This window comes from Rhea americana, unplaced genomic scaffold, assembly GCF_003343005.1.
Source record: "Rhea americana isolate MKP2758 unplaced genomic scaffold, rheAme1 scaffold_2, whole genome shotgun sequence".
In the NCBI taxonomy this organism is placed as follows: domain Eukaryota; kingdom Metazoa; phylum Chordata; class Aves; order Rheiformes; family Rheidae; genus Rhea; species Rhea americana.
The window spans coordinates 13,457,477-13,467,275 of record NW_028186149.1 but is presented as its reverse complement, the minus strand read 5'-3'; the positions used below and the strand labels follow the sequence as shown (position 1 = coordinate 13,467,275).

The 9,799-nt window shown below is 36.3% G+C and overlaps 1 long non-coding RNA gene across 2 annotated transcripts in view; it reads left to right on the top strand.

Moving 5' to 3' along the window:
* Window positions 1-1,211: 1,211 nt before the first annotated feature.
* Window positions 1,212-9,799, top strand: part of LOC146596765 (uncharacterized) — a 188,988-nt gene continuing 180,400 nt past the window's right edge. For both annotated transcript variants that reach the window (XR_014895698.1, XR_014895699.1), the window contains exon 1: window positions 1,212-1,318. This is a non-coding gene — a long non-coding RNA (uncharacterized LOC146596765). The remainder of the gene's footprint in view (window positions 1,319-9,799) is intronic.

Genomic DNA, 9,799 nt, shown 5'->3' with positions numbered 1-9,799 from the left:
TTTTTTTTTTTAATCTGTGCAGTTCATGTCAGACTTGCACAAGCAGACATTTTCCTTAGATTTATTGTTGTGCAGCATTTGTTCCATTCATGCTGCTGCATCTTTGTGTTAGGGTAGGCCAGTTGTAGGCTGCTTACTCTAGAGATGCAAGTTAAATTTGGGGGKTTTTTTTGAGGGAAAAGATAAGGGAAGAAGTAAACATTGTATTACTGTTGCTATTGCTGGATTGCACAGCCTCTGGTAGCAAATTCAGAACACTTTAAGTGTACTCATACTTCCATTAGTGAGCACCAGACAGTCTGAAGTTCTGTCTGTCATGTAGTGTAAAACAACCTCATGGGCATATTCACACAGTTAATTTTGTATAAAATAAATGTTAATGTTGTTCTACAGTAGCAATGCACCTCTTACAGGAATGAAGCTTTTTTATAGTCTTAGGCCTGAGTAACTACATTGATATAATTCAGAAGCTTGCACATGCACAAATTTGTGTATAGACTTAGTCCACTTGAAGCCAATGGCTTTCATTTCAGTGCCAGGTGGCCAGATTGGGAGCAGGGGGAGGGAGATGGGAAGTGGAGAGGAGGAAAACTGCCTATCAGTTGTCTAATAGTCACTATTTTACAAAGAGTATCCAAATTTTATAATTTTGGGGTAACAGCTTTAATGCAAAAATTTGATTACTGTTCGCCACTGTACTGGTAAATGACAGATATTAGACACAGCCATTGAGAAAATGTGTTGGACATCACAAATAAAGGTATACTGTCCTAGGCAATGCTAAACTGGATCAGGAACTGGCTTACCGCTTGGATAGAACTGTTGAGGCATCCTCCTTCTATGGTGAATATAAATTTCCCAAAGTGCCAAAGATAGTATGCCAAAGAAAAATAGATGTASGAGTGGGTGTCAACAGTTAGTGAGGCTTTGGGTTCTGTCTAAAACAAGCAGCTGACTTTAGTTCGTACTTACCTAGTCTGTCCGTTAAGTGTTACCTAAACACACTGTTATCCCTTTCATGACAGGGCCTATAAGCTGTTCTGCTTCTCCCTATTCCTGGTGTTCTTTACACACCTTGGAAGGACAAAGTCCTAGGTTCTTTGATAGGAGCATATTGGTTTGGGAATGAAAAGGGGAGCTGATTTTTAAAAAACAACATTATCTTAGCTATCTCTTATACTTAAATCRTTCTTCCTCCAGATTCTGGAAAACAGAAGGCAGTGCTGGACAACTATAGCTCTACGTTTAAGTATTGTGACAGTGAATTACTATGCAAGAGAGAACATTCCGAGTGAGTCTCAAAATAGAAAGCAGTTAAGTAAGTCCACGAATTTACCATTATACGGAATCTTGAGTTCAGCCCTTGCCTTAAAATATCTGAATGCTGTTTTTTTCAGCCCTTATTCTGTTAACTCGTTCCCTACACTCAATTAACATTATAGAAAAGTAAAATGAATAAAAGGGATGTCAGTATCAATAAGATGCCTTTGATTATTTCTTTTCTTCAGGTTGTATTATCAAAGTCTTTGTCTCAAAGAGCTAGAAAAATAAATAGCTGTGATTTCCATTGTTCTAGGTAGTGCAAAACATACCTCAGGAATCCTTAAGCATGTTACTGAACTCTTTTGAAAAATATCCAGGAAATACCCTAGCAAAATCTAGAATATTTTTTAGAATAGGTCTAACTAGTTGTTCACATTGTCTAAGGAAGAATATGACTTGATTAGGTGATGCATATAGAAGTAAGCATTAAAGACTTGTGAAGAACATCGGACAGGTGTTACGTTGTTTTTCTTACTATTAGCAAGACTCTGCTGGGCAAAAAGTAAGATTTTATTTAAACTACTGGTTAATCTTGCTTGCTTGAATTTGTGATGTTTGGAAGAGGGACAAGAGTGTATAGACATGCTTTAGTGGGATCTAAATGAAACTCTTAAGAAAGAAAAAAGTAGATTTTACTTGCACTATACTAGTGAGGGGAGGCAGGGCACAAGTAGGCCAGCCTGCTCTCTTTTTAGGTACAGAACATGCTCGACAAATTCGTGAGTTTTTGATGAAGTGAGGGAAAAGCTAAGTTAATTTTTCAAGTAATGTTGATATCTGTTGAAGAAAATACATTTTTTCTCGTGTGTGTGTGTTTTTTAAGACTGATAAAGGAGGAATGCTGAAATTCACTATAAAAGCCTACTTTATGATAACATTTTCTTTAAGTCCTTTTGCTTAGGAATAAAGACAAGCATGTAAAGGAAATACAGTTTCAACATTAGTTGCAGAAAAAAATCAACTTTTCAATGATGTAAGCGTTTGTTCTCTTTGATTTCTGGATATGGTAGTATTTCTCTTAGTTGTCCTTCCAGGCTGGATCCCCTAAAGAGGCTAAGAAATCATGGAGCAATCAGGCACAGGAAAAACAGATGGCAGAATATATGCATCATTGCCTTTTTATTTCTTTATTTCAGTCTGAAAATGTTCAAAAATAGTGTATTAATGAAGAATAACACTTTTTGCCTTCCTGTTTTCCTTGTCAGATCATTGTGGAGATAGGAGAATGCTCTGCTCTAAAGAGCTTGCAATTCTCATAAATTTAGAAGGAAGATATCAAGTTCAGGTTATAATTTGAGATTAAAAAAGACACTCTTATAATAATCTTTTTTAGATTAGCAGCTTGTTGGTGTTTATTAAAGAAAATGCCAAACAGGAAAAAAATGAAATGTATGGTTGATTTTAATGTGTTTAGCTTGCGAATGTCATTTCTTTTATTGAAAATTTGCTTCTTTCATAATATCTCATAAAAGTTAATCTGAGTGAAAGAAGGGTGATTTCTCGAAGGGTATTCCATATAAAAAGAGTTCCTGAGAGAGAGCGTGCGAGCTCGAGACTGTTACAGATGATGTGCACTGATAGYGCAGGGAGCAAGATGATGACGTCATGAAACAGAAAACTAAGACAACTAAGTAAGTTTATTTAGTTTGTGTGGTACTACAAATTTTGCTTAGTTTTAAACTATTCCTTTATTACTCTCTGAATTACATGACTAGTCTTAYAACTTTTCTGTGAATTACTGTGATGTAATCATAGCCCTACTACCAATTACTACAAACTTTCTAGTTAAAAATTGTCTTCTGTATTTACATACTATAACCTAAGGCTAGGTGTAGGCATATTATCACCTAGCAAAGTAGGCAGATGCCATAAGGAGTAGATCTTACTATCCATATTCTTAATTCTAGACCCTGGGAAAACTTGCAGTCAGAGAGAAAAGAGTGCTGGAGGGGAAGGAGGCTTATTCCTGTTCTTACCTCCTGGTTTATGCCTCCAGTTCTCTTTTCTCTTATTTTCTTATGAGGGAAACTTTAACTTGCTCCAGTTAGTTTCACTGGAACTCTGTGGAGAGTCAATGTCTTACCTATAGATGTAGTCTATGTGTTACCAGCAATGGCTTACCGATGTCTTACCAGTAGAACCCACTTTAAGATCAGACTTCATTTCTTTAAAGGGGATCAACTTGGATTATTTGAAGTAGTAACAAAATGCTATATGTCTTTATATTAAGGCTGTGATCCTACAATTGGATCAACAAGATGGATCTTTACACCTATCCTAAGTCCCAGTGATGCTRATTAAACTTGATTATAGGATCTAGCTTAACATATTCAGTGTTGTTTCTTCAATGAGCTCTGCACAGATGGGCTCTTGTGCCTTTATTGAATCCACTGAAATGAATATGGCCTGATGCAGCACTTGTAATCAAGGCCTTGTTTGCTAAGAATCCAAGTAAGAGATCAGTACAACCAAGATAAAACTTTATGTAGTTCCTAGTCTCATTTGTTTTATTTCTGTCAATTGCAAGCACATTAATACAAATGCTGGTTGATCTRAAATACGCTAGCTCATTACAAAAATATGGCAAGATGCATTCAAGAGTGATWTAGAATACATTATCCTGTTACGAAGAAGACTGACTTTCTGAAGAAATTTTTGTGGCTGTGACCTAAGGTTGCTATGAATAGACATTAGAAAATTAGAGCGCTGGAGATGCTCTGGAGATAATTGAAGATTTTCACATACTGCTATAGGATGTGGAATTTTCCATGATTCTAGGAAAGTCAAATTCCTGCAAAAGGCTTTGCAAAGATAAAAACAAAGAGTTTGAGAGTCACAATATAGCTGAAGTCTCAGTTTGCGTTTGGAGGAAAGGGAAGTGTATTGTGAAGGTGAGTCAGAAATGGGGATCCCTAGAGATATCTCTGCTGAGTTCTACTCCAAAGGCTGTTGCAGGGATGTCTCTGCTGCATGCTTCTGGGGTGAGATTTGACCCACCTTTGGAAAACCTACTGATGTCGGCAATACTGTAGCAGACTCTGCAGATTTACAGGCAGCTCCCAGCAGGACATGCGAAAGGCAGGAAGTTACGTCCCTTCTCCACTGCATCAGTTTGGTCTCAGCATGTATTGAGGAAGTTGTTGACTGCATGACTTGTGAACTGAACTTTTCACTGATCTCATCCAAGTTTAATTTGCCCTTCTGAAATCTACAGCAAAGACCGACAGAAATGGGAACTAATTCCTTTGCCTAAAAACAAGTACAGCTGCGGTGCCATGTCTGGTGATGTAGTGTCCATATATCAAAGCTTTCTTTACCTTTAATGTGTTTGTGGACATTATAAACAACTTTGCCAAATGATCCTGAAACAAACTTCATCAGGCACTCTGTCTTAGATGGTAATGATTTTTGGTCACGATTAGCTTGATGGCTGTTTTTTTCTTTCCATGTCTTTATCTCCTTTCAGAGACAGTAGCCTGCACATGTAACTCTGTCAGGTATTGAAGTCCTAAGTAGTTATTAACTTGTACTTAGTATGCAGTGTGTCTGAATTAAAAGGGCAGATCTATCTTCAACTAATGAACACTTAAAACAAGAGAGTTACCAGGCAGGTTTATAGCTAACTCTAAATGCATTCTCCCTTCTCAGCAAAGGTGCCTTACGTTCTTGTATGCCCACAGTCCTTGCTGTGCTGGGGCGGACACCAGTAGTCGAGGGCTTCATCCACAGGAGAAAAGACAGCTAGTAAGAATTTTCAGAGAACCTGAYAGTTGCCCCAGATATTATCAAGACAAAGACATATTTGGAAAAAATGTTGTATTGATATCAAATACGTTACTGTTCCGCTTTCTTTTGCTCATTTTCCTTCCAGATTCTTTTATTCTCATACTATGGCAAGCAAACTTGCTCTGATTTAAAAACTTGCTCTTATTTAATTTAGTGCAGCTTGAGAGATGCTTTGATTCATGTTTTGCTCTTTTGATCCCTGTGGTTCAGAGACAGCATGTTATAGTGTATCGACAGGCACTCCTAATATGATGTTGTCTAAAGGTAAGGAAGGAAGTTAAGGGTAGTATCCTCTATTTTTTTTCCCTTTTTGAGTGAATGACCATAATAGGAGCAGGCAGGGATATCATCATTCAAACACATTTAACTAGCTATAACTGAAACTTTGACACATCTTCACTATGTTCAAAGACATTTTCTCTTGTGTGAATAAATCTAATGGCATTCTCATGTTTGTCTGAAAATACACACAATATAAAAAGACTTAGATGAGTTTCTGTAGTGGAGACTGGTTGCAAGTTAATTATGGAGTGGCTCCTCTAACTGAAAAGTGAAATGATTAGCTGTCTGATAGAGCAACAACAATTACATTCTTGTGTTTCTCTTGATTTGCTTAGATACATAGATGACACTGTTTTTTTATACTGTTGTTTTCTTGTAARCACTTAATGTCACAGTTTAACCTCTTTTTATGTTGTAGAGCAAACATTGGATGTCTGAAGGACTAAACTAAATTATTTTGGATTAAGTAACTTTGAGGTATCTTGAAGGTACATACTTGAAATCTCAAGCAGTCACGATGGCCTTGGATTTGAACTTTTTRTTGTAATCACTTAATGAAACATACCAGTAGAAATATAAAATATTTTCAAGTTACTTTGCTGCCTAAGAGATAGCTTGTAATCGGAGAACTTGTTTCTTCTTTGAGTGAAAAATGGGACTAGAAGTTTCTGAAGAACATATGCAAAAATGTTTTGGAGTCTTGATCTGTTCTCCGTATCTATAGTGCCCAGAGGCAAACACTGAGATGATGTTAATAGAGAAGACTGAAGTACTGGGTTTGTACTTGAAATCTGATAACCTAAATTTTCTTTTCACTTATTTAGCTTTTCCCTTGTTGTAATGTTGACATGTTAGCTTTAATGAAGGCAGTTTTTACACAAGTGCTAGAAATGTCTGTGGTGGAATACTTTACTCAGTGTGCCCTCATTCTTTCTTTCTTGACTTATTCCTCACTTTTTTCTGTCTGTTCTCTCCCCTCCCCCCCGCCATGTTCCTGGAAGTAGTGCAGTGATGAAGCAAAGCATGAAAATGCAGTGTAATAAATCTAAAATAAAATAATAAATCTTTCTCTCCTTTTGTCCTATATTTTTTTCTCTCCATCCATCTTGTAGGCCAGTGTTGATCTGCAGTGTCCTTAAAGACTATTTGATTGAAGTAGGAGAGCATAGCTTAATTGGAGCTTAATGCGGTCATAATAATAATGGAGATGACAGGGACATATCAATTATAGGTCCTCAGTATCTTTAGAACCATAACCAAATACTGTCTGACAAAAGTATATAATTACCTTAAGAGCTGCATAAACAGCCTAATGTTTGTTCTTTTATTAATCATGAAAGATAATAGTAACAGTTATTACAGGAAAATAACATGTCTAGACATTAAAAGCATGTGTTTTCACTATAGGCACATACAGCAAACCCAACAAGAAATCCRGTAGTTATTTACACCTGCTGTGTAGGTAGAAGTTGATTTAGTGTTAGAAGTGCAATAATAGGCAGTTTTATGAAGTTATATGCTATATAATCAGGCATACAGACTCTAGATTCAGCAGACAGTTTATTATAGTGTGTTTTCATAACATTCAAATTATCAAAATGTACTTCAAAAATACGAATACTTTGTAAATATAATACAGCAAATGTCATTTAGGAGAAAAAGGTCAAGCTGAAGTCAGCTGGGGGCTACCGTTCCTCGGCTGCCCTCAATTCTGTTTATTGCTTCCCCTTTTCCCAGCAAATCCTGCATTTAAGAAGGATTGGAAGACCAATGTAATCTCCTTTCATGCCTCAGAGCTGCATTCAGTGACWATGTGGCTGCTCTATTTGTTTCTAAACATGTATACAACTCACCATTACAAAGTACAATTTTACTTTACAATGTTACAGAACAGGAAGTGTTCTGGATAACAAGAACTTCAGATTGTTTTTCTCATTTGAAATTAACACAGATGTGGGTTCAACTTCTGGTCTTTGTGCTGACAGAAGGCACAAATAGTTCTGCAGGGATCTAAAGTATACAATTATATGACAGATGTAAATTGAGACTCTGGATAATGAGGTCAAGGGTCTTTGTTTCACATGTGCTAGTACAAAACCTTGATTCTCAATTTTGATATTAGAATGTAGAATAGTTAGGGTTAGGGCTAAACTTCTAAGTAAATGAATTTTGAATCATCTCTGCTGGCAAAAAGTTCTTCTGGCATCTTTGGCAATTATAGAGAACTGTACTTAGAGAAAATTGCAGATGCTTAATAATTCTAAATGCTTAATATTTCTTAAAATTATGTGATGTAGATAACTATAAAAACTAAACTAAAAGTTTAACTAAAATGCTTTAGAATTATGATTTACCTCACAGTGTTACTAGATTTGCTGTAATAAAGGTAAAATATAGAAAGAGACAGTATGGCCAAGGATCAAGCATTACAAAAAGAAGACCAGTGAGTTCAGTAATTGCAAAGTTGTATTGATGAAGGAGCTGAAAGTTCAAGAGGATTTTCTTTATAAATAGAAATTTTGATATTAAACTACTCCATCTAGTGGCAAACTGCTATACCTGATGATTTTTCTTTAGTGAGTATTCCTTTTAAGAATTTAAGACTTCCCCGGGAAGCGGTGTGCCAAGGGAACTCTACATGTGAGAAGCTACACACCTTAATTTTTCGTCAGATTGGTTCCTAGGAATTTTACCGTTTAGTTCAGTGGAAGCAAGCCTTGTGTAATGTCCAAGGTTCTGAACTGCTTTTAAGAACTTGGTCTCAGCGCCTTTGTTTGAGTTCTCCTTGGGGCTGAGCAGGGGGAAAGCTGTATTTCATAATAATTAGCACCAATGCAATAAAGATGAAGTCTCTGATTCTTTGGCAGAGAATCAAAATTCAGTGTAAATCATGTGCTCAGTGTGGTGTACAGAGATATATCTTACCTTATAACACTAGGTTGCAGACTGTTTCATCCAAAGCTGAACTGGCATTGATAATGTGTTGTTCGCAATAATAACTAACTAACTGAATGATCCCTTAATGTCAAGATGCTTTGTAAGCAACTGAAATGCCAATCAAAGAAAAAAGCCTGTGTTTCCCAGCTATAGAGAGTGAGGAGGAAGTTCAAAAGGAAAGTGTCCTTTTAATGTTAAGAAATTGCTCTACAATGCTAGAAAGAGTTGCACTTTATTCCAAGATGGTTCCATTATTCAGCTGAATAATGAAACATAAACTTTGCAGTACACTTTTCCAGACCTCCTCTCCCCAGTTTGGTCACTTAGAATTGCAGATCCAATTTCTGGTGTATTCCATATCTCTCTTTTTCTAATGGCTGATAGATTCTGGGCAGCTCTGAAGAGTTCCTGAAGATAATCTGTATTAGAATTGGCTATAGTCCAGTTCTTTCCTGAGTGCTGGTCATCCACAGCAGTACTGACAGAAAACTGAACAAAAAGCTTAGGCCTTTTTACCTCCTTCCATCGTACTGGAGAAACTGAGAGATAACAGGAACTTTTTCTGAACTAGTGGCTTTCAAGGTTCAAGGTATGAGGGGGCTACTAAAAGGTCTACAAAAGTGAGGAAAGAAAACCTTTTGTCTGAATACTTGAATTGTTTGAAATACTATGGAATTCACAGGTCAAAGACTATTTAGTCCGAAATAGTGGCTTTCATTCAGTTTGTCACTTGGTATTGTTTGAACCTTTTACAGTAAACTGCAGTGATTTGATAAATATTGCTAATGTAGGTATATATTCTGCCTATTGAAAAGGATTTGTTATATACAGTTGTAGGTTTTTAGCATCTTCTAGCAAAGTTTTCGTAGGAAAGTGAGACTAATTTGGAAGGACTCATCTTCTCTTCAAAGTAATTGGAAACAAATTAATGCCTCTTGTACTCCTGAGAGGGAAGGTTAGTTCTTGCCCTGATTGCTTTGGCAATCAGTCTGCATTTATTTTGAAACAATTTTTTTTTTTTTTTTTGTAATATTATCTAACCATAGATTGCTCCATTGTTTCAACATCACATTTTAAAAAGAGTCTGTAGTACCCATCTTGAATCTGTCATCAAAACTCAGTTTGCAAGTTTTTTTCTCTGCATGTTACAAACTTAGATCTGTATTCTCAGGAGGAAATTGCTAGGCCATGTTAGACAATGGTAATAAATGGCTTATGGTTTGGCTAATAGCAGCGTTTCATAAATGTACCAATGCCAAGGTTTTCTCAATTAATTTGGCGCACATTTCTTGATAGTAAAAATTATGATCTTCTCTTTTTGGTCATATTTAATGAATGGTAAGATATATTCTTGGAGGTGGTCAAGGGCAACATAACCTTTCCTTTCCTTTCCTTTCCTTTCCTTTCCTTTCCTTTCCTTTCCTTTCCTTTCCTTTCCTTTCCTTTCCTTTCCTTTCCTTTCCTTTCCTTT